Source organism: Lynx rufus, unplaced genomic scaffold (genome assembly GCF_022079265.1).
Source record: "Lynx rufus isolate CCGP_SWC_20201006 ecotype Redwood Valley unplaced genomic scaffold, mLynRuf1.p SCAF_15, whole genome shotgun sequence".
NCBI classification, from domain to species: domain Eukaryota; kingdom Metazoa; phylum Chordata; class Mammalia; order Carnivora; family Felidae; genus Lynx; species Lynx rufus.
In genome coordinates, this window is record NW_025814829.1 from 118,488 (window position 1) to 140,257 (window position 21,770).

At 72.9% G+C, this 21,770-nt stretch overlaps 17 non-coding genes across 17 annotated transcripts; 9 read left to right on the plus strand and 8 right to left on the minus strand.

The window, feature by feature from the left end:
- Nucleotides 1–2,067: 2,067 nt before the first annotated feature.
- TRNAG-GCC (transfer RNA glycine (anticodon GCC)) lies at nucleotides 2,068–2,138 on the minus strand. The gene has a single exon. It is a non-coding gene; the product is annotated as a tRNA-Gly (tRNA).
- A 1,569-nt stretch (nucleotides 2,139–3,707) lies between these two features.
- TRNAL-CAG (transfer RNA leucine (anticodon CAG)) lies at nucleotides 3,708–3,790 on the minus strand. Its single transcript has one exon. It is a non-coding gene; the product is annotated as a tRNA-Leu (tRNA).
- Nucleotides 3,791–4,417: 627 nt separating this feature from the next.
- On the plus strand, nucleotides 4,418–4,489 carry TRNAD-GUC (transfer RNA aspartic acid (anticodon GUC)). The gene has a single exon. It is a non-coding gene; the product is annotated as a tRNA-Asp (tRNA).
- A 780-nt stretch (nucleotides 4,490–5,269) lies between these two features.
- TRNAG-UCC (transfer RNA glycine (anticodon UCC)) lies at nucleotides 5,270–5,341 on the plus strand. The gene has a single exon. It is a non-coding gene; the product is annotated as a tRNA-Gly (tRNA).
- A 305-nt stretch (nucleotides 5,342–5,646) lies between these two features.
- Nucleotides 5,647–5,718, plus strand: TRNAE-CUC (transfer RNA glutamic acid (anticodon CUC)). Its single transcript has one exon. It is a non-coding gene; the product is annotated as a tRNA-Glu (tRNA).
- Nucleotides 5,719–7,944: 2,226 nt separating this feature from the next.
- Nucleotides 7,945–8,015, minus strand: TRNAG-GCC (transfer RNA glycine (anticodon GCC)). The gene has a single exon. It is a non-coding gene; the product is annotated as a tRNA-Gly (tRNA).
- A 1,545-nt stretch (nucleotides 8,016–9,560) lies between these two features.
- TRNAL-CAG (transfer RNA leucine (anticodon CAG)) lies at nucleotides 9,561–9,643 on the minus strand. The gene has a single exon. It is a non-coding gene; the product is annotated as a tRNA-Leu (tRNA).
- Nucleotides 9,644–10,267: 624 nt separating this feature from the next.
- TRNAD-GUC (transfer RNA aspartic acid (anticodon GUC)) lies at nucleotides 10,268–10,339 on the plus strand. The gene has a single exon. It is a non-coding gene; the product is annotated as a tRNA-Asp (tRNA).
- Nucleotides 10,340–11,119: 780 nt separating this feature from the next.
- TRNAG-UCC (transfer RNA glycine (anticodon UCC)) lies at nucleotides 11,120–11,191 on the plus strand. Its single transcript has one exon. It is a non-coding gene; the product is annotated as a tRNA-Gly (tRNA).
- Nucleotides 11,192–11,496: 305 nt separating this feature from the next.
- TRNAE-CUC (transfer RNA glutamic acid (anticodon CUC)) lies at nucleotides 11,497–11,568 on the plus strand. Its single transcript has one exon. It is a non-coding gene; the product is annotated as a tRNA-Glu (tRNA).
- A 2,229-nt stretch (nucleotides 11,569–13,797) lies between these two features.
- Nucleotides 13,798–13,868, minus strand: TRNAG-GCC (transfer RNA glycine (anticodon GCC)). The gene has a single exon. It is a non-coding gene; the product is annotated as a tRNA-Gly (tRNA).
- Nucleotides 13,869–15,423: 1,555 nt separating this feature from the next.
- On the minus strand, nucleotides 15,424–15,506 carry TRNAL-CAG (transfer RNA leucine (anticodon CAG)). The gene has a single exon. It is a non-coding gene; the product is annotated as a tRNA-Leu (tRNA).
- Nucleotides 15,507–16,118: 612 nt separating this feature from the next.
- TRNAD-GUC (transfer RNA aspartic acid (anticodon GUC)) lies at nucleotides 16,119–16,190 on the plus strand. Its single transcript has one exon. It is a non-coding gene; the product is annotated as a tRNA-Asp (tRNA).
- Nucleotides 16,191–16,970: 780 nt separating this feature from the next.
- TRNAG-UCC (transfer RNA glycine (anticodon UCC)) lies at nucleotides 16,971–17,042 on the plus strand. Its single transcript has one exon. It is a non-coding gene; the product is annotated as a tRNA-Gly (tRNA).
- Nucleotides 17,043–17,347: 305 nt separating this feature from the next.
- Nucleotides 17,348–17,419, plus strand: TRNAE-CUC (transfer RNA glutamic acid (anticodon CUC)). Its single transcript has one exon. It is a non-coding gene; the product is annotated as a tRNA-Glu (tRNA).
- Nucleotides 17,420–19,642: 2,223 nt separating this feature from the next.
- TRNAG-GCC (transfer RNA glycine (anticodon GCC)) lies at nucleotides 19,643–19,713 on the minus strand. Its single transcript has one exon. It is a non-coding gene; the product is annotated as a tRNA-Gly (tRNA).
- A 1,569-nt stretch (nucleotides 19,714–21,282) lies between these two features.
- On the minus strand, nucleotides 21,283–21,365 carry TRNAL-CAG (transfer RNA leucine (anticodon CAG)). The gene has a single exon. It is a non-coding gene; the product is annotated as a tRNA-Leu (tRNA).
- Between the last annotated feature and the right edge of the window lie 405 nt (nucleotides 21,366–21,770).

Genomic DNA, 21,770 nt, shown 5'->3' on the forward strand with positions numbered 1-21,770 from the left:
CCGCCACGATGGAGGGGTGCACACAAGGCCACCTGCCACGCCCCGACGGGCGGCCCCGGCCTCGCCCTGCCACCTCGGCCCGTCCGAGCCTTTTGGCCTGGCTGGCCCACCGGAGGCCCTCGGCATCGCCTCTCCCCTTCGCCCCCCCCCCCCCCCCCCCGCGCACGCGCTCGCCTGGCACCTTCGCTTCCACAGCCCGAGACGCGAGTGGGCGGGGCGGCCTCTGTCCCCGGCCGGGACCACCAGTGTGCGCAGGCGCCCCTGCCCCCCGAGTGCGCTCGGACCCCCACCGCCCCCTCCGGTGGCGCTCCTAGCTGGCCAGGCTGACGAGCCATCCTGTCCTCCCTCCTGAGGTGCCCGCGGTGGCGGTGCCGGGCGCGTGGGTCAGGTGAGCCACGCGCAGCCCTGAGTCCCGTCACCTGGCCGAGCAGCCCCCCTCGGGCCTGCCACCTCTCGGGCGGCTTCCCTGCCCCACGCGGGGCGGGAGCGCCACGACCTGGCTGGCTGCGTCTCTCCCCGGCGACGGACAGCGGACCCCAGGGGCACGCCGGTCTTGGGCGCCGATGCGAGCACAGAGTCCGACCGCCGTGCCCGGGAGGTGGAGGAGGGAAGAGGCATCCGGGCACGGCCCGGACTCCCCGGGGCACTGGAGGTGAGACAGCGGGGAGGTGCCGTGGGAGCCACGGGGGAAGACAACCCAGCAGCCAGGCAGGTGGGTGGCGGTCGAGGCACCCCGGGGGACTGGGCGCACTTGTCGCCAACTTGTCATTCCAATTGCAGGACACGTCGGTCCCTTCCATCCTTTGGCAAAGGGGCCAGCGTGTTACCCAGTGGTCCCTTTCGCCACCTCCGCGCCCCAGCCCGCACCCCCGATGAGCGGCGTCCTCCACCACCCACCCCCCCCCCACTCACGCACACTTTTCACAGTTGCACGTTTCACAGTTTCCCATCCCGCCTCGCCCCGTGCCTCGCCAAGATAGGCGCCGTCCGTCCCTCTGTCCACCCCTGTCTGTATCCGTCCTCTTCTGTGGATGCCTCCCAAGGTCCATCGCACACCTCAGTCTCCTTCCCGCCCCAACTTGGGCACCCCTGTCCGCCGGGGATTTGCTCTGTGATCAGAGGTGTCCCCTCTCGAGGCCGAGCGGTCAGCCGGTGCGCCGCGCACACCTGCTGGGACACACTCGCTTCAACCGGACAAGCCCCCTGCAGCGGTGCGGAGGAGCCGCGGGCGGCCGTGGGTCTCCGGGTGCTTCCCGTGCCCACGGGAAGTTTCCTCGGAGTCCTCGCTTTTGCGTGTGTGTGTGCGTGTGGGTGTGTGTGGAGGGGAGGAGAGGTGGAGGTCGGGGTGGGAGAGGGATGGAGGACGGTGGTGGACTTTGGTGCCGTGGGTGGCTCTCGCGGTGGAAGAGGAAGCCGCGTTGGCACGATAGCGCGGCGGCGAAGCGGGACGCAGAGAATCAAGGGCCTGCGCGACCATGACGTTAGGCACGCTGGGGTCTTGCGGGTGCGGGTGCCGGTGCCACCTGGAGTCTGTGAGCGACCCTCCCGGCGCGGCAGCTTGGTTTCCGCCGGTTGTGCAAAAGGGGAGGATTTCTGGAGTGTGGGTAGAGTGAGCCAGAGCGCGCGCGCGCGCGCGCGTGTGTGTGTGTGTGTGTGTGTCTGTGTCGGGGTGGGAGGGGCTGGTGGGAGGGGCGGGGGCGCGAGGTGGTGCCCAGGGAAGGGGAGGAGCGTGTGGGTGGCAGCGCGAGTTGGTGCGTGGATGCGTTCCTTGCAGTGAATCGGGAGACTGGAGCGAGGCGAGCGTCGTTAAAGAAAAGAAGGGCAAGGCAGGTGTCCGGGCGGGCGCGGATGGGCCCTTGGCTCCCGGGCGGGCGGAGTTTTGTCCCCAGGGCGAGCGAGCCAGGGAGGAGGAAGGGAATGTGCGGCAGGGGCAGGGGCGGGGACGTGATGGGGCGTGGGCGGGCCCCCAGAGAGGAGCAGACGTGGCTTTGGCCAGGTGCTCTGAAGGTGGGAGAGAGGAAGCGTAGCGCGCAGTTGGCGCTGCGGGGCCAAAAGGGGATGGCGCGTTGCATGGGCCGGGAATCGAACCCGGGCCTCCCGCGTGGCAGGCGAGAATTCTACCACTGAACCACCCATGCGCCCACGGACGTGGTCCACAGAGGGCTTCCCCAGCGGCGCCGGCCGCCTCCGTTGCCGGTCCCCGCCAGGAGTGAGCGTGAGCGTGAGCGTGAGCGTGAGCGTGAGCGTCTTCTCCGTGGGAGCAGGAGGCGGGCAGTCTGCAAGACAGGCTCCAGGCACGCGGAGAGCCAGCCCCTGGGGCGGGGCGGGGCGGGGCGGGGCGGGGCGCGGCGCGGCGCGGCGCGGACGTCCGGGCAGAGGAAGGCACGGAGGCGGACTGGGCTCATCCTGTGCTTTGTCCCTGGTCCAGGGCCGCCGCCACAGCCTGCCCGTGTCCCCAGAGGCAGCCAGGAGCCGGACCCAGCCCGGCCAGCGCCCGAACCCCAAACAGCCGGAGCCATCTGTGGCAGGTGCAGGCAGGCGAGGGACCTTGCCTTCAGCTGCTCCCAGCCCCGAGCCAAAGTCCCTTTGGCGGATGGTTTTCTCGCGCGTGCAGTGTGTGTCCCGGCAGACGAGGTGGGGAACGGACCTCTCGTGTGTGGAGCCGTGGGGCCGGGGGCGGGGATGGGTGGGCTGTGTGTCTTTGTGTGTGTGTGTGTGTGTGTGTGTGTGTGTGTGTGTGTGTGTGTTTGCGCTCGCGCCGGCGTCTGTCGGACGGAGTTAGAGGCCAGGTAGCGCCGCCTGCGCCTCTGAGTGCGTCTCGGGCCAAGAGAGCAAAGGCCTGAGCGCGCTGGCCGGCGCCTCTCCCTAGGGGTCCGGCTGGGTGCCTTGACAGGTTGGGAGGCAGGAGGGCGGTCTTGGATCCGGGAGGAACGCTGGGGCGGAGCGGCCGGCCGGCGGCCTCCCCGAGCCAGGAGATGCGCCGTGGCGCCCGGCTGGATGGCCCGGGGGGGTCTAGGGCTTCCGCTCACTGCTCCCTGCAGCCACCTTCCCGGCTTGGACTCGTGAGCCAGGCCCACAGAAGGGAGGGGTCCGCGCCGCCGGCTGGCCAGCAGACGGCTGGGCTGTATGGCTCCCGGGAGGCAGACAGGCAGGCAGGTAGGTGTGGCCAGGGGAAGGCCCCCAGGTGGAGAATCGTGTGGGCCGCCTCGGGAGGGTGTGGAGAGAATGGACTAGGGCCGGGGGAAAAGCACGGGGTGCCGGTGGGGTGGGTGCGTGTTCCCGGGGGCGGCGGAAGCGGACGGCTGGCTGGAAGAGCCAGGCGCTGTCCAGCGGCCACATGTGGGAGCGGGAAGCGCGGGGAGCTTTGCAGCCTGGGCTGGTTCGCGAGTGCCGGGGTGAGGAGGGCAGGGGCGGGAATAGACGAGAAGGAGGACCAAAGAGCCTCCAGAAAGCAGCAGGTGCGAAGTCAGCGAAGCCTGCGGGTGTGGGAAAGGCGCTCGAGTCGCCGGGGAGTGCGTGCGTGTGTGTGTGTGTGCGAGCGCGCGCGCGCGCGCGCGCGCTCAGAGCCCGAGGCGGCGAGGGTGGAGGGGCTGGAGCTCGGTCCCGGGCAGCGTGTGCTCGGGTGCGAGGCGGGCCGCGGCCGCGAGAGGGTGTGGTCCAGGCCCGGGTGGCGTGGCTGCTGTGTGGGGCGGGCCAAAAGGTGGGCGTGTCAGGAGTGGGATTCGAACCCACGCCTCCAGGGGAGACTGCGACCTGAACGCAGCGCCTTAGACCGCTCGGCCATCCTGACGGCGGGTGTGAGCGCGTCGCCGCTGGCCTGGCTGGGACGCGGCGCTAACGCTGGTGTCCTTGGCCGTCATGGCGCCCGGCTGGCGGCTGTGTGGGTGCGCAAGGGGCGAGACACGCGCGGCGGCCCCGGAGGAGCACGGCCAGCCGCTTCGCCGCCGCCGCCGCCGCCGCCGCCGCCGCCGCCGCCGCCGCCGCCGCCAGCGCGGCTCCCGTCGCAGTCGCACCCCCACCCCCAGCTCCCTGCAGGCCCCGTGCAGCATCGGCGCCCCTTGCCCTGCTCCCCACCCCGCCTTCCTCGCCCTCGCCCTCGCCCTCGCCCTCGCAGTCCCGCTTGCCGTCTGGGGCCTTTTCTCCCGGCGCGATGCCCGCCTGGCAGACGAGAGAGAGGCAGCGCTCGTTGGGAGTACTGAGCGCCGTCCGGGTCCGTGTGTGGGCCCCGGGTCCGGGCGGACTCGGAGTCGGGGCCGGGGGCTGCCGTGCGGGAGAGGGGGCCGAAGCGGGGCTGGGGTCGGGTGGGGCGTGGCCCGTGTCGGGCGCCCGTGCAGGGCAGGGCGTCGAGGGCAGGCAGGGGCAGGCGTGGGGAGGCAGCCGGAGAGGGGTCGGGCGGCCGGGTGGCCGGCCGCCGCCGTCCTCGTTAGTATAGTGGTGAGTATCCCCGCCTGTCACGCGGGAGACCGGGGTTCGATTCCCCGACGGGGAGGCAAGACGCCCTTTTTGGTGGCCTGCGCAGCTCTGGGTGCCACCTCTTGCTCCCGAGGGGCAGGGGCGCTTCTTCTCGGCCGTCCGGCGGCGCGTGCCCGGCCTGCCCACCGTCCACCGGCCCCAGCCCTTTGCGTGGCTCGAGGCCGGACGCTGGGTCGCCACCGCGCAGCCGGGGCCTCGTGTGGTCCCCGCGGCAGCCACAGCGAGCTCCTCGGCGACGTGCCGCCCAGCCGCCCAGCCGCGCAGCCGCCGTGGGTGTCGCTCGGGTGGGAGGCAGATGGGTCCGGTCCCGTCTGGATGCGGGAGGTGGTGTGGCCTGGCGCCCGCCCCCTCTGCTCCTTCCCGCGCGGGGCCGGGCTGGGCCGCTAGCTGCAGGCCGCGGAGGACGCGGAAGACGCCGGGCCGGGGACGTGGCGGGGCTCCCCAGCCGGCCTCCGAGGGCCCGAGAGCGGCCAGGCGGCCAGAGCGCCCTCCAGAGGCGGGCGGCGGTGGGCGCGGGGCGCGGGGCGCGGGGCGGGCAGGTGGGCGGGCGGGCGGGCGTGCCCGGCGACCGGCCGGTGCAGCTGAGTCGGAGGGGCGAGGCTGGGGCGCCGGGCGGCCGCAGCCCGTGGTGGCCGCAGCCCGTGGTGGCCGGGCAGAGCTGCGGCCGGGCGGGACGTCGGGGCAGGGCTGCGCCGGGCGGCGGAGGCGCGGCGGCGGCGGCGGCAAGAGAGCGCCAAGGCGAGAAGGCGCGGAGCGCACCCTGGGCCGGCCGCGTCGGGCCGGCCCGGGCCGTGCAGCGTTGGTGGTATAGTGGTGAGCATAGCTGCCTTCCAAGCAGTTGACCCGGGTTCGATTCCCGGCCAACGCAGCCGCCCGACCTTTTGCGCCGCTCCGGGGCCCTCCTGGCCAGGCCCGCCGGGCGCTGGCAGTGGGGGACGGCGTGCCGGCCCGCTGGGCGCTGGGCGCTGGGCACGTGGCCCGAGGCGGCGTGCGGGTGCGAGGGCGGCCGGCGCGCAGCGTTTTGCGGGTGCTGCCAGCGGGCCGGGTGGACTGCGTGGGGCCCGCGGGCGGCTGGACGTGCAGAGGCAGGGGCCTCGGGGCCCAAGCGGAGCCGCGTGGGTGGAATGGAGGCGCTGGGTCCAGGGGGTGCAGGCCAGGCGCGCAGCCTGTCGCTCCCTGGTGGTCTAGTGGTTAGGATTCGGCGCTCTCACCGCCGCGGCCCGGGTTCGATTCCCGGTCAGGGAAGCCTTTCTTCTTCCTCTGGCCCTCCGGGGCCTCCCCTCCCGGCCGGCCGAGCCGAGCCGAGCCACCCACCGTCTCGCCCCCAGTGCACCCGCACCACCCCCTTTTAGCCCACGCCAGCACGCCAGGCCAGAGCTGGCTAGCTTGTCGCGGGCCCCGCCGCCACGATGGAGGGGTGCACACAAGGCCACCTGCCACGCCCCGACGGGCGGCCCCGGCCTCGCCCTGCCACCTCGGCCCGTCCGAGCCTTTTGGCCTGGCTGGCCCACCGGAGGCCCTCGGCATCGCCTCTCCCCTTCGCCCCCCCCCCCCCCCCGCGCACGCGCTCGCCTGGCACCTTCGCTTCCACAGCCCGAGACGCGAGTGGGCGGGGCGGCCTCTGTCCCCGGCCGGGACCACCAGTGTGCGCAGGCGCCCCTGCCCCCCGAGTGCGCTCGGACCCCCACCGCCCCCTCCGGTGGCGCTCCTAGCTGGCCAGGCTGACGAGCCATCCTGTCCTCCCTCCTGAGGTGCCCGCGGTGGCGGTGCCGGGCGCGTGGGTCAGGTGAGCCACGCGCAGCCCTGAGTCCCGTCACCTGGCCGAGCAGCCCCCCTCGGGCCTGCCACCTCTCGGGCGGCTTCCCTGCCCCACGCGGGGCGGGAGCGCCACGACCTGGCTGGCTGCGTCTCTCCCCGGCGACGGACAGCGGACCCCAGGGGCACGCCGGTCTTGGGCGCCGATGCGAGCGCAGAGTCCGACCGCCGTGCCCGGGAGGTGGAGGAGGGAAGAGGCATCCGGGCACGGCCCGGACTCCCCGGGGCACTGGAGGTGAGACAGCGGGGAGGTGCCGTGGGAGCCACGGGGGAAGACAACCCAGCAGCCAGGCAGGTGGGTGGCGGTCGAGGCACCCCGGGGGACTGGGCGCACTTGTCGCCAACTTGTCATTCCAATTGCAGGACACGTCGGTCCCTTCCATCCTTTGGCAAAGGGGCCAGCGTGTTACCCAGTGGTCCCTTTCGCCACCTCCGCGCCCCAGCCCGCACCCCCGATGAGCGGCGTCCTCCACCACCCACCCCCCCCCCACTCACGCACACTTTTCACAGTTGCACGTTTCACAGTTTCCCATCCCGCCTCGCCCCGTGCCTCGCCAAGATAGGCGCCGTCCGTCCCTCTGTCCACCCCTGTCTGTATCCGTCCTCTTCTGTGGATGCCTCCCAAGGTCCATCGCACACCTCAGTCTCCTTCCCGCCCCAACTTGGGCACCCCTGTCCGCCGGGGATTTGCTCTGTGATCAGAGGTGTCCCCTCTCGAGGCCGAGCGGTCAGCCGGTGCGCCGCGCACACCTGCTGGGACACACTCGCTTCAACCGGACAAGCCCCCTGCAGCGGTGCGGAGGAGCCGCGGGCGGCCGTGGGTCTCCGGGTGCTTCCCGTGCCCACGGGAAGTTTCCTCGGAGTCCTCGCTTTTGCGTGTGTGTGTGCGTGTGGGTGTGTGTGGAGGGGAGGAGAGGTGGAGGTCGGGGTGGGAGAGGGATGGAGGACGGTGGTGGACTTTGGTGCCGTGGGTGGCTCTCGCGGTGGAAGAGGAAGCCGCGTTGGCACGATAGCGCGGCGGCGAAGCGGGACGCAGAGAATCAAGGGCCTGCGCGACCATGACGTTAGGCACGCTGGGGTCTTGCGGGTGCGGGTGCCGGTGCCACCTGGAGTCTGTGAGCGACCCTCCCGGCGCGGCAGCTTGGTTTCCGCCGGTTGTGCAAAAGGGGAGGATTTCTGGAGTGTGGGTAGAGTGAGCCAGAGCGCGCGCGCGCGCGCGCGTGTGTGTGTGTGTGTGTGTGTCTGTGTCGGGGTGGGAGGGGCTGGTGGGAGGGGCGGGGGCGCGAGGTGGTGCCCAGGGAAGGGGAGGAGCGTGTGGGTGGCAGCGCGAGTTGGTGCGTGGATGCGTTCCTTGCAGTGAATCGGGAGACTGGAGCGAGGCGAGCGTCGTTAAAGAGAAGAAGGGCAAGGCAGGTGTCCGGGCGGGCGCGGATGGGCCCTTGGCTCCCGGGCGGGCGGGCGGGTGGGCGGAGTTTTGTCCCCAGGGCGAGCGAGCCAGGGAGGAGGAAGGGAATGTGCGGCAGGGGCGGGGACGGGATGGGGCGTGGGCGGGCCCCCAGAGAGGAGCAGACGTGGCTTTGGCCAGGTGCTCTGAAGGTGGGAGAGAGGAAGCGTAGCGCGCAGTTGGCGCTGCGGGGCCAAAAGGGGATGGCGCGTTGCATGGGCCGGGAATCGAACCCGGGCCTCCCGCGTGGCAGGCGAGAATTCTACCACTGAACCACCCATGCGCCCACGGACGTGGTCCACAGAGGGCTTCCCCAGCGGCGCCGGCCGCCTCCGTTGCCGGTCCCCGCCAGGAGTGAGCGTGAGCGTGAGCGTGAGCGTCTTCTCCGTGGGAGCAGGAGGTGGGCAGTCTGCAAGACAGGCTCCAGGCACGCGGAGAGCCAGCCCCTGGGGCGGGGTGGGCGGGGCGCGGCGCGGCGCGGCGCGGACGTCCGGGCAGAGGAAGGCACGGAGGCGGACTGGGCTCATCCTGTGCTTTGTCCCTGGTCCAGGGCCGCCGCCACAGCCTGCCCGTGTCCCCAGAGGCAGCCAGGAGCCGGACCCAGCCCGGCCAGCGCCCGAACCCCAAACAGCCGGAGCCATCTGTGGCAGGTGCAGGCAGGCGAGGGACCTTGCCTTCAGCTGCTCCCAGCCCCGAGCCAAAGTCCCTTTGGCGGATGGTTTTCTCGCGCGTGCAGTGTGTGTCCCGGCAGACGGGGTGGGGAACGGACCTCTCGTGTGTGGAGCCGTGGGGCCGGGGGCGGGGATGGGTGGGCTGTGTGTCTTTGTGTGTGTGTGTGTGTGTGTGTGTGTGTGTGTGTGTGTGTGTTTGCGCTCGCGCCGGCGTCTGTCGCACGGAGTTAGAGGCCAGGTAGCGCCGCCTGCGCCTCTGAGTGCGTCTCGGGCCAAGAGAGCAAAGGCCTGAGCGCGCTGGCCGGCGCCTCTCCCTAGGGGTCCGGCTGGGTGCCTTGACAGGTTGGGAGGCAGGAGGGCGGTCTTGGATCCGGGAGGAACGCTGGGGCGGAGCGGCCGGCCGGCGGCCTCCCCGAGCCAGGAGATGCGCCGTGGCGCCCGGCTGGATGGCCGGGGGGGGTCTAGGGCTTCCGCTCACTGCTCCCTGCAGCCACCTTCCCGGCTTGGACTCGTGAGCCAGGCCCACAGAAGGGAGGGGTCCGCGCCGCCGGCTGGCCAGCAGACGGCTGGGCTGTATGGCTCCCGGGAGGCAGACAGGCAGGCAGGTAGGTGTGGCCAGGGGAAGGCCCCCAGGTGGAGAATCGTGTGGGCCGCCTCGGGAGGGTGTGGAGAGAATGGACTAGGGCCGGGGGAAAAGCACGGGGTGCCGGTGGGGTGGGTGCGTGTTCCCGGGGGCGGCGGAAGCGGACGGCTGGCTGGAAGAGCCAGGCGCTGTCCAGCGGCCACATGTGGGAGCGGGAAGCGCGGGGAGCTTTGCAGCCTGGGCTGGTTCGCGAGTGCCGGGGTGAGGAGGGCAGGGGCGGGAATAGACGAGAAGGAGGACCAAAGAGCCTCCAGAAAGCAGCAGGTGCGAAGTCAGCGAAGCCTGCGGGTGTGGGAAAGGCGCTCGAGTCGCCGGGGAGTGCGTGCGTGTGTGTGTGTGTGCGAGCGCGCGCGCGCTGCGCGCGCGCTCAGAGCCCGAGGCGGCGAGGGTGGAGGGGCTGGAGCTCGGTCCCGGGCAGCGTGTGCTCGGGTGCGAGGCGGGCCGCGGCCGCGAGAGGGTGTGGTCCAGGCCCGGGTGGCGTGGCTGCTGTGTGGGGCGGGCCAAAAGGTGGGCGTGTCAGGAGTGGGATTCGAACCCACGCCTCCAGGGGAGACTGCGACCTGAACGCAGCGCCTTAGACCGCTCGGCCATCCTGACGGCGGGTGTGAGCGCGTCGCCGCTGGCCTGGCTGGGACGCGGCGCTAACGCTGGTGTCCTTGGCCGTCATGGCGCCCGGCTGGCGGCTGTGTGGGTGCGCAAGGGGCGAGACACGCGCGGCGGCCCCGGAGGAGCACGGCCAGCCGCTTCGCCGCCGCCGCCGCCGCCGCCGCCGCCGCCGCCGCCGCCGCCGCCAGCGCGGCTCCCGTCGCAGTCGCACCCCCACCCCCAGCTCCCTGCAGGCCCCGTGCAGCGTCGGCGCCCCTTGCCCTGCTCCCCACCCCGCCTTCCTCGCCCTCGCCCTCGCCCTCGCCCTCGCAGTCCCGCTTGCCGTCTGGGGCCTTTTCTCCCGGCGCGATGCCCGCCTGGCAGACGAGAGAGAGGCAGCGCTCGTTGGGAGTACTGAGCGCCGTCCGGGTCCGTGTGTGGGCCCCGGGTCCGGGCGGACTCGGAGTCGGGGCCGGGGGCTGCCGTGCGGGAGAGGGGGCCGAAGCGGGGCTGGGGTCGGGTGGGGCGTGGCCCGTGTCGGGCGCCCGTGCAGGGCAGGGCGTCGAGGGCAGGCAGGGGCAGGCGTGGGGAGGCAGCCGGAGAGGGGTCGGGCGGCCGGGTGGCCGGCCGCCGCCGTCCTCGTTAGTATAGTGGTGAGTATCCCCGCCTGTCACGCGGGAGACCGGGGTTCGATTCCCCGACGGGGAGGCAAGACGCCCTTTTTGGTGGCCTGCGCAGCTCTGGGTGCCACCTCTTGCTCCCGAGGGGCAGGGGCGCTTCTTCTCGGCCGTCCGGCGGCGCGTGCCCGGCCTGCCCACCGTCCACCGGCCCCAGCCCTTTGCGTGGCTCGAGGCCGGACGCTGGGTCGCCACCGCGCAGCCGGGGCCTCGTGTGGTCCCCGCGGCAGCCACAGCGAGCTCCTCGGCGACGTGCCGCCCAGCCGCCCAGCCGCGCAGCCGCCGTGGGTGTCGCTCGGGTGGGAGGCAGATGGGTCCGGTCCCGTCTGGATGCGGGAGGTGGTGTGGCCTGGCGCCCGCCCCCTCTGCTCCTTCCCGCGCGGGGCCGGGCTGGGCCGCTAGCTGCGGGCCGCGGAGGACGCGGAAGACGCCGGGCCGGGGACGTGGCGGGGCTCCCCAGCCGGCCTCCGAGGGCCCGAGAGCGGCCAGGCGGCCAGAGCGCCCTCCAGAGGCGGGCGGCGGTGGGCGCGGGGCGCGGGGCGCGGGGCGGGCAGGTGGGCGGGCGGGCGGGCGTGCCCGGCGACCGGCCGGTGCAGCTGAGTCGGAGGGGCGAGGCTGGGGCGCCGGGCGGCCGCAGCCCGTGGTGGCCGCAGCCCGTGGTGGCCGGGCAGAGCTGCGGCCGGGCGGGACGTCGGGGCAGGGCTGCGCCGGGCGGCGGAGGCGCGGCGGCGGCGGCGGCAAGAGAGCGCCAAGGCGAGAAGGCGCGGAGCGCACCCTGGGCCGGCCGCGTCGGGCCGGCCCGGGCCGTGCAGCGTTGGTGGTATAGTGGTGAGCATAGCTGCCTTCCAAGCAGTTGACCCGGGTTCGATTCCCGGCCAACGCAGCCGCCCGACCTTTTGCGCCGCTCCGGGGCCCTCCTGGCCAGGCCCGCCGGGCGCTGGCAGTGGGGGACGGCGTGCCGGCCCGCTGGGCGCTGGGCGCTGGGCACGTGGCCCGAGGCGGCGTGCGGGTGCGAGGGCGGCCGGCGCGCAGCGTTTTGCGGGTGCTGCCAGCGGGCCGGGTGGACTGCGTGGGGCCCGCGGGCGGCTGGACGTGCAGAGGCAGGGGCCTCGGGGCCCAAGCGGAGCCGCGTGGGTGGAATGGAGGCGCTGGGTCCAGGGGGTGCAGGCCAGGCGCGCAGCCTGTCGCTCCCTGGTGGTCTAGTGGTTAGGATTCGGCGCTCTCACCGCCGCGGCCCGGGTTCGATTCCCGGTCAGGGAAGCCTTTCTTCTTCCTCTGGCCCTCCGGGGCCTCCCCTCCCGGCCGGCCGAGCCGAGCCGAGCCACCCACCGTCTCGCCCCCAGTGCACCCGCACCACCCCCTTTTAGCCCACGCCAGCACGCCAGGCCAGAGCTGGCTAGCTTGTCGCGGGCCCCGCCGCCACGATGGAGGGGTGCACACAAGGCCACCTGCCACGCCCCGACGGGCGGCCCCGGCCTCGCCCTGCCACCTCGGCCCGTCCGAGCCTTTTGGCCTGGCTGGCCCACCGGAGGCCCTCGGCATCGCCTCTCCCCTTCGCCCCCCCCCCCCCCCCCCCGCGCACGCGCTCGCCTGGCACCTTCGCTTCCACAGCCCGAGACGCGAGTGGGCGGGGCGGCCTCTGTCCCCGGCCGGGACCACCAGTGTGCGCAGGCGCCCCTGCCCCCCGAGTGCGCTCGGACCCCCACCGCCCCCTCCGGTGGCGCTCCTAGCTGGCCAGGCTGACGAGCCATCCTGTCCTCCCTCCTGAGGTGCCCGCGGTGGCGGTGCCGGGCGCGTGGGTCAGGTGAGCCACGCGCAGCCCTGAGTCCCGTCACCTGGCCGAGCAGCCCCCCTCGGGCCTGCCACCTCTCGGGCGGCTTCCCTGCCCCACGCGGGGCGGGAGCGCCACGACCTGGCTGGCTGCGTCTCTCCCCGGCGACGGACAGCGGACCCCAGGGGCACGCCGGTCTTGGGCGCCGATGCGAGCACAGAGTCCGACCGCCGTGCCCGGGAGGTGGAGGAGGGAAGAGGCATCCGGGCACGGCCCGGACTCCCCGGGGCACTGGAGGTGAGACAGCGGGGAGGTGCCGTGGGAGCCACGGGGGAAGACAACCCAGCAGCCAGGCAGGTGGGTGGCGGTCGAGGCACCCCGGGGGACTGGGCGCACTTGTCGCCAACTTGTCATTCCAATTGCAGGACACGTCGGTCCCTTCCATCCTTTGGCAAAGGGGCCAGCGTGTTACCCAGTGGTCCCTTTCGCCACCTCCGCGCCCCAGCCCGCACCCCCGATGAGCGGCGTCCTCCACCACCCACCCCCCCCCCACTCACGCACACTTTTCACAGTTGCACGTTTCACAGTTTCCCATCCCGCCTCGCCCCGTGCCTCGCCAAGATAGGCGCCGTCCGTCCCTCTGTCCACCCCTGTCTGTATCCGTCCTCTTCTGTGGATGCCTCCCAAGGTCCATCGCACACCTCAGTCTCCTTCCCGCCCCAACTTGGGCACCCCTGTCCGCCGGGGATTTGCTCTGTGATCAGAGGTGTCCCCTCTCGAGGCCGAGCGGTCAGCCGGTGCGCCGCGCACACCTGCTGGGACACACTCGCTTCAACCGGACAAGCCCCCTGCAGCGGTGCGGAGGAGCCGCGGGCGGCCGTGGGTCTCCGGGTGCTTCCCGTGCCCACGGGAAGTTTCCTCGGAGTCCTCGCTTTTGCGTGTGTGTGTGCGTGTGGGTGTGTGTGGAGGGGAGGAGAGGTGGAGGTCGGGGTGGGAGAGGGATGGAGGACGGTGGTGGACTTTGGTGCCGTGGGTGGCTCTCGCGGTGGAAGAGGAAGCCGCGTTGGCACGATAGCGCGGCGGCGAAGCGGGACGCAGAGAATCAAGGGCCTGCGCGACCATGACGTTAGGCACGCTGGGGTCTTGCGGGTGCGGGTGCCGGTGCCACCTGGAGTCTGTGAGCGACCCTCCCGGCGCGGCAGCTTGGTTTCCGCCGGTTGTGCAAAAGGGGAGGATTTCTGGAGTGTGGGTAGAGTGAGCCAGAGCGCGCGCGCGCGCGCGCGTGTGTGTGTGTGTGTGTGTGTCTGTGTCGGGGTGGGAGGGGCTGGTGGGAGGGGCGGGGGCGCGAGGTGGTGCCCAGGGAAGGGGAGGAGCGTGTGGGTGGCAGCGCGAGTTGGTGCGTGGATGCGTTCCTTGCAGTGAATCGGGAGACTGGAGCGAGGCGAGCGTCGTTAAAGAGAAGAAGGGCAAGGCAGGTGTCCGGGCGGGCGCGGATGGGCCCTTGGCTCCCGGGCGGGCGGGCGGGTGGGCGGAGTTTTGTCCCCAGGGCGAGCGAGCCAGGGAGGAGGAAGGGAATGTGCGGCAGGGGCGGGGACGTGATGGGGCGTGGGCGGGCCCCCAGAGAGGAGCAGACGTGGCTTTGGCCAGGTGCTCTGAAGGTGGGAGAGAGGAAGCGTAGCGCGCAGTTGGCGCTGCGGGGCCAAAAGGGGATGGCGCGTTGCATGGGCCGGGAATCGAACCCGGGCCTCCCGCGTGGCAGGCGAGAATTCTACCACTGAACCACCCATGCGCCCACGGACGTGGTCCACAGAGGGCTTCCCCAGCGGCGCCGGCCGCCTCCGTTGCCGGTCCCCGCCAGGAGTGAGCGTGAGCGTGAGCGTGAGCGTGAGCGTGAGCGTCTTCTCCGTGGGAGCAGGAGGCGGGCAGTCTGCAAGACAGGCTCCAGGCACGCGGAGAGCCAGCCCCTGGGGCGGGGCGGGGCGGGGCGCGGCGCGGCGCGGCGCGGACGTCCGGGCAGAGGAAGGCACGGAGGCGGACTGGGCTCATCCTGTGCTTTGTCCCTGGTCCAGGGCCGCCGCCACAGCCTGCCCGTGTCCCCAGAGGCAGCCAGGAGCCGGACCCAGCCCGGCCAGCGCCCGAACCCCAAACAGCCGGAGCCATCTGTGGCAGGTGCAGGCAGGCGAGGGACCTTGCCTTCAGCTGCTCCCAGCCCCGAGCCAAAGTCCCTTTGGCGGATGGTTTTCTCGCGCGTGCAGTGTGTGTCCCGGCAGACGGGGTGGGGAACGGACCTCTCGTGTGTGGAGCCGTGGGGCCGGGGGCGGGGATGGGTGGGCTGTGTGTCTTTGTGTGTGTGTGTGTGTGTGTGTGTGTGTGTGTGTGTGTGTGTTTGCGCTCGCGCCGGCGTCTGTCGGACGGAGTTAGAGGCCAGGTAGCGCCGCCTGCGCCTCTGAGTGCGTCTCGGGCCAAGAGAGCAAAGGCCTGAGCGCGCTGGCCGGCGCCTCTCCCTAGGGGTCCGGCTGGGTGCCTTGACAGGTTGGGAGGCAGGAGGGCGGTCTTGGATCCGGGAGGAACGCTGGGGCGGAGTGGCCGGCCGGCGGCCTCCCCGAGCCAGGAGATGCGCCGTGGCGCCCGGCTGGATGGCCCGGGGGGGTCTAGGGCTTCCGCTCACTGCTCCCTGCAGCCACCTTCCCGGCTTGGACTCGTGAGCCAGGCCCACAGAAGGGAGGGGTCCGCGCCGCCGGCTGGCCAGCAGACGGCTGGGCTGTATGGCTCCCGGGAGGCAGACAGGCAGGCAGGTAGGTGTGGCCAGGGGAAGGCCCCCAGGTGGAGAATCGTGTGGGCCGCCTCGGGAGGGTGTGGAGAGAATGGACTAGGGCCGGGGGAAAAGCACGGGGTGCCGGTGGGGTGGGTGCGTGTTCCCGGGGGCGGCGGAAGCGGACGGCTGGCTGGAAGAGCCAGGCGCTGTCCAGCGGCCACATGTGGGAGCGGGAAGCGCGGGGAGCTTTGCAGCCTGGGCTGGTTCGCGAGTGCCGGGGTGAGGAGGGCAGGGGCGGGAATAGACGAGAAGGAGGACCAAAGAGCCTCCAGAAAGCAGCAGGTGCGAAGTCAGCGAAGCCTGCGGGTGTGGGAAAGGCGCTGGAGTCGCCGGGGAGTGCGTGCGTGTGTGTGTGTGTGCGAGCGCGCGCGCGCGCGCGCGCTCAGAGCCCGAGGCGGCGAGGGTGGAGGGGCTGGAGCTCGGTCCCGGGCAGCGTGTGCTCGGGTGCGAGGCGGGCCGCGGCCGCGAGAGGGTGTGGTCCAGGCCCGGGTGGCGTGGCTGCTGTGTGGGGCGGGCCAAAAGGTGGGCGTGTCAGGAGTGGGATTCGAACCCACGCCTCCAGGGGAGACTGCGACCTGAACGCAGCGCCTTAGACCGCTCGGCCATCCTGACGGCGGGTGTGAGCGCGTCGCCGCTGGCCTGGCTGGGACGCGGCGCTAACGCTGGTGTCCTTGGCCGTCATGGCGCCCGGCTGGCGGCTGTGTGGGTGCGCAAGGGGCGAGACACGCGCGGCGGCCCCGGAGGAGCACGGCCAGCCGCTTCGCCGCCGCCGCCGCCGCCGCCGCCGCCGCCGCCAGCGCGGCTCCCGTCGCAGTCGCACCCCCACCCCCAGCTCCCTGCAGGCCCCGTGCAGCGTCGGCGCCCCTTGCCCTGCTCCCCACCCCGCCTTCCTCGCCCTCGCCCTCGCCCTCGCCCTCGCAGTCCCGCTTGCCGTCTGGGGCCTTTTCTCCCGGCGCGATGCCCGCCTGGCAGACGAGAGAGAGGCAGCGCTCGTTGGGAGTACTGAGCGCCGTCCGGGTCCGTGTGTGGGCCCCGGGTCCGGGCGGACTCGGAGTCGGGGCCGGGGGCTGCCGTGCGGGAGAGGGGGCCGAAGCGGGGCTGGGGTCGGGTGGGGCGTGGCCCGTGTCGGGCGCCCGTGCAGGGCAGGGCGTCGAGGGCAGGCAGGGGCAGGCGTGGGGAGGCAGCCGGAGAGGGGTCGGGCGCCCGGGTGGCCGGCCGCCGCCGTCCTCGTTAGTATAGTGGTGAGTATCCCCGCCTGTCACGCGGGAGACCGGGGTTCGATTCCCCGACGGGGAGGCAAGACGCCCTTTTTGGTGGCCTGCGCAGCTCTGGGTGCCACCTCTTGCTCCCGAGGGGCAGGGGCGCTTCTTCTCGGCCGTCCGGCGGCGCGTGCCCGGCCTGCCCACCGTCCACCGGCCCCAGCCCTTTGCGTGGCTCGAGGCCGGACGCTGGGTCGCCACCGCGCAGCCGGGGCCTCGTGTGGTCCCCGCGGCAGCCACAGCGAGCTCCTCGGCGACGTGCCGCCCAGCCGCCCAGCCGCGCAGCCGCCGTGGGTGTCGCTCGGGTGGGAGGCAGATGGGTCCGGTCCCGTCTGGATGCGGGAGGTGGTGTGGCCTGGCGCCCGCCCCCTCTGCTCCTTCCCGCGCGGGGCCGGGCTGGGCCGCTAGCTGCGGGCCGCGGAGGACGCGGAAGACGCCGGGCCGGGGACGTGGCGGGGCTCCCCAGCCGGCCTCCGAGGGCCCGAGAGCGGCCAGGCGGCCAGAGCGCCCTCCAGAGGCGGGCGGCGGTGGGCGCGGGGCGCGGGGCGCGGGGCGGGCAGGTGGGCGGGCGGGCGGGCGTGCCCGGCGACCGGCCGGTGCAGCTGAGTCGGAGGGGCGAGGCTGGGGCGCCGGGCGGCCGCAGCCCGTGGTGGCCGCAGCCCGTGGTGGCCGGGCAGAGCTGCGGCCGGGCGGGACGTCGGGGCAGGGCTGCGCCGGGCGGCGGAGGCGCGGCGGCGGCGGCGGCAAGAGAGCGCCAAGGCGAGAAGGCGCGGAGCGCACCCTGGGCCGGCCGCGTCGGGCCGGCCCGGGCCGTGCAGCGTTGGTGGTATAGTGGTGAGCATAGCTGCCTTCCAAGCAGTTGACCCGGGTTCGATTCCCGGCCAACGCAGCCGCCCGACCTTTTGCGCCGCTCCGGGGCCCTCCTGGCCAGGCCCGCCGGGCGCTGGCAGTGGGGGACGGCGTGCCGGCCCGCTGGGCGCTGGGCGCTGGGCACGTGGCCCGAGGCGGCGTGCGGGTGCGAGGGCGGCCGGCGCGCAGCGTTTTGCGGGTGCTGCCAGCGGGCCGGGTGGACTGCGTGGGGCCCGCGGGCGGCTGGACGTGCAGAGGCAGGGGCCTCGGGGCCCAAGCGGAGCCGCGTGGGTGGAATGGAGGCGCTGGGTCCAGGGGGTGCAGGCCAGGCGCGCAGCCTGTCGCTCCCTGGTGGTCTAGTGGTTAGGATTCGGCGCTCTCACCGCCGCGGCCCGGGTTCGATTCCCGGTCAGGGAAGCCTTTCTTCTTCCTCTGGCCCTCCGGGGCCTCCCCTCCCGGCCGGCCGAGCCGAGCCGAGCCACCCACCGTCTCGCCCCCAGTGCACCCGCACCACCCCCTTTTAGCCCACGCCAGCACGCCAGGCCAGAGCTGGCTAGCTTGTCGCGGGCCCCGCCGCCAAGATGGAGGGGTGCACACAAGGCCACCTGCCACGCCCCGACGGGCGGCCCCGGCCTCGCCCTGCCACCTCGGCCCGTCCGAGCCTTTTGGCCTGGCTGGCCCACCGGAGGCCCTCGGCATCGCCTCTCCCCTTCGCCCCCCCCCCCCCCCCCCCGCGCACGCGCTCGCCTGGCACCTTCGCTTCCACAGCCCGAGACGCGAGTGGGCGGGGCGGCCTCTGTCCCCGGCCGGGACCACCAGTGTGCGCAGGCGCCCCTGCCCCCCGAGTGCGCTCGGACCCCCACCGCCCCCTCCGGTGGCGCTCCTAGCTGGCCAGGCTGACGAGCCATCCTGTCCTCCCTCCTGAGGTGCCCGCGGTGGCGGTGCCGGGCGCGTGGGTCAGGTGAGCCACGCGCAGCCCTGAGTCCCGTCACCTGGCCGAGCAGCCCCCCTCGGGCCTGCCACCTCTCGGGCGGCTTCCCTGCCCCACGCGGGGCGGGAGCGCCACGACCTGGCTGGCTGCGTCTCTCCCCGGCGACGGACAGCGGACCCCAGGGGCACGCCGGTCTTGGGCGCCGATGCGAGCACAGAGTCCGACCGCCGTGCCCGGGAGGTGGAGGAGGGAAGAGGCATCCGGGCACGGCCCGGACTCCCCGGGGCACTGGAGGTGAGACAGCGGGGAGGTGCCGTGGGAGCCACGGGGGAAGACAACCCAGCAGCCAGGCAGGTGGGTGGCGGTCGAGGCACCCCGGGGGACTGGGCGCACTTGTCGCCAACTTGTCATTCCAATTGCAGGACACGTCGGTCCCTTCCATCCTTTGGCAAAGGGGCCAGCGTGTTACCCAGTGGTCCCTTTCGCCACCTCCGCGCCCCAGCCCGCACCCCCGATGAGCGGCGTCCTCCACCACCCACCCCCCCCCCACTCACGCACACTTTTCACAGTTGCACGTTTCACAGTTTCCCATCCCGCCTCGCCCCGTGCCTCGCCAAGATAGGCGCCGTCCGTCCCTCTGTCCACCCCTGTCTGTATCCGTCCTCTTCTGTGGATGCCTCCCAAGGTCCATCGCACACCTCAGTCTCCTTCCCGCCCCAACTTGGGCACCCCTGTCCGCCGGGGATTTGCTCTGTGATCAGAGGTGTCCCCTCTCGAGGCCGAGCGGTCAGCCGGTGCGCCGCGCACACCTGCTGGGACACACTCGCTTCAACCGGACAAGCCCCCTGCAGCGGTGCGGAGGAGCCGCGGGCGGCCGTGGGTCTCCGGGTGCTTCCCGTGCCCACGGGAAGTTTCCTCGGAGTCCTCGCTTTTGCGTGTGTGTGTGCGTGTGGGTGTGTGTGGAGGGGAGGAGAGGTGGAGGTCGGGGTGGGAGAGGGATGGAGGACGGTGGTGGACTTTGGTGCCGTGGGTGGCTCTCGCGGTGGAAGAGGAAGCCGCGTTGGCACGATAGCGCGGCGGCGAAGCGGGACGCAGAGAATCAAGGGCCTGCGCGACCATGACGTTAGGCACGCTGGGGTCTTGCGGGTGCGGGTGCCGGTGCCACCTGGAGTCTGTGAGCGACCCTCCCGGCGCGGCAGCTTGGTTTCCGCCGGTTGTGCAAAAGGGGAGGATTTCTGGAGTGTGGGTAGAGTGAGCCAGAGCGCGCGCGCGCGCGCGCGTGTGTGTGTGTGTGTGTGTGTCTGTGTCGGGGTGGGAGGGGCTGGTGGGAGGGGCGGGGGCGCGAGGTGGTGCCCAGGGAAGGGGAGGAGCGTGTGGGTGGCAGCGCGAGTTGGTGCGTGGATGCGTTCCTTGCAGTGAATCGGGAGACTGGAGCGAGGCGAGCGTCGTTAAAGAAAAGAAGGGCAAGGCAGGTGTCCGGGCGGGCGCGGATGGGCCCTTGGCTCCCGGGCGGGCGGAGTTTTGTCCCCAGGGCGAGCGAGCCAGGGAGGAGGAAGGGAATGTGCGGCAGGGGCAGGGGCGGGGACGTGATGGGGCGTGGGCGGGCCCCCAGAGAGGAGCAGACGTGGCTTTGGCCAGGTGCTCTGAAGGTGGGAGAGAGGAAGCGTAGCGCGCAGTTGGCGCTGCGGGGCCAAAAGGGGATGGCGCGTTGCATGGGCCGGGAATCGAACCCGGGCCTCCCGCGTGGCAGGCGAGAATTCTACCACTGAACCACCCATGCGCCCACGGACGTGGTCCACAGAGGGCTTCCCCAGCGGCGCCGGCCGCCTCCGTTGCCGGTCCCCGCCAGGAGTGAGCGTGAGCGTGAGCGTGAGCGTGAGCGTGAGCGTCTTCTCCGTGGGAGCAGGAGGCGGGCAGTCTGCAAGACAGGCTCCAGGCACGCGGAGAGCCAGCCCCTGGGGCGGGGCGGGGCGGGGCGGGGCGGGGCGCGGCGCGGCGCGGCGCGGACGTCCGGGCAGAGGAAGGCACGGAGGCGGACTGGGCTCATCCTGTGCTTTGTCCCTGGTCCAGGGCCGCCGCCACAGCCTGCCCGTGTCCCCAGAGGCAGCCAGGAGCCGGACCCAGCCCGGCCAGCGCCCGAACCCCAAACAGCCGGAGCCATCTGTGGCAGGTGCAGGCAGGCGAGGGACCTTGCCTTCAGCTGCTCCCAGCCCCGAGCCAAAGTCCCTTTGGCGGATGGTTTTCTCGCGCGTGCAGTGTGTGTCCCGGCAGACGAGGTGGGGAACGGACCTCTCGTGTGTGGAGCCGTGGGGCCGGGGGCGGGGATGGGTGGGCTGTGTGTCTTTGTGTGTGTGTGTGTGTGTGTGTGTGTGTGTGTGTGTGTGTGTGTGTTTGCGCTCGCGCCGGCGTCTGTCGGACGGAGTTAGAGGCCAGGTAGCGCCGCCTGCGCCTCTGAGTGCGTCTCGGGCCAAGAGAGCAAAGGCCTGAGCGCGCTGGCCGGCGCCTCTCCCTAGGGGTCCGGCTGGGTGCCTTGACAGGTTGGGAGGCAGGAGGGCGGTCTTGGATCCGGGAGGAACGCTGGGGCGGAGCGGCCGGCCGGCGGCCTCCCCGAGCCAGGAGATGCGCCGTGGCGCCCGGCTGGATGGCCCGGGGGGGTCTAGGGCTTCCGCTCACTGCTCCCTGCAGCCACCTTCCCGGCTTGGACTCGTGAGCCAGGCCCACAGAAGGGAGGGGTCCGCGCCGCCGGCTGGCCAGCAGACGGCTGGGCTGTATGGCTCCCGGGAGGCAGACAGGCAGGCAGGTAGGTGTGGCCAGGGGAAGGCCCCCAGGTGGAGAATCGTGTGGGCCGCCTCGGGAGGGTGTGGAGAGAATGGACTAGGGCCGGGGGAAAAGCACGGGGTGCCGGTGGGGTGGGTGCGTGTTCCCGGGGGCGGCGGAAGCGGACGGCTGGCTGGAAGAGCCAGGCGCTGTCCAGCGGCCACATGTGGGAGCGGGAAGCGCGGGGAGCTTTGCAGCCTGGGCTGGTTCGCGAGTGCCGGGGTGAGGAGGGCAGGGGCGGGAATAGACGAGAAGGAGGACCAAAGAGCCTCCAGAAAGCAGCAGGTGCGAAGTCAGCGAAGCCTGCGGGTGTGGGAAAGGCGCTGGAGTCGCCGGGGAGTGCGTGCGTGTGTGTGTGTGTGCGAGCGCGCGCGCGCGCGCGCGCTCAGAGCCCGAGGCGGCGAGGGTGGAGGGGCTGGAGCTCGGTCCCGGGCAGCGTGTGCTCGGGTGCGAGGCGGGCCGCGGCCGCGAGAGGGTGTGGTCCAGGCCCGGGTGGCGTGGCTGCTGTGTGGGGCGGGCCAAAAGGTGGGCGTGTCAGGAGTGGGATTCGAACCCACGCCTCCAGGGGAGACTGCGACCTGAACGCAGCGCCTTAGACCGCTCGGCCATCCTGACGGCGGGTGTGAGCGCGTCGCCGCTGGCCTGGCTGGGACGCGGCGCTAACGCTGGTGTCCTTGGCCGTCATGGCGCCCGGCTGGCGGCTGTGTGGGTGCGCAAGGGGCGAGACACGCGCGGCGGCCCCGGAGGAGCACGGCCAGCCGCTTCGCCGCCGCCGCCGCCGCCGCCGCCGCCGCCGCCGCCGCCGCCGCCAGCGCGGCTCCCGTCGCAGTCGCACCCCCACCCCCAGCTCCCTGCAGGCCCCGTGCAGCATCGGCGCCCCTTGCCCTGCTCCCCACCCCGCCTTCCTCGCCCTCGCCCTCGCCCTCGCCCTCGCAGTCCCGCTTGCCGTCTGGGGCCTTTTCTCCCGGCGCGATGCCCGCCTGGCAGACGAGAGAGAGGCAGCGCTCGTTGGGAGTACTG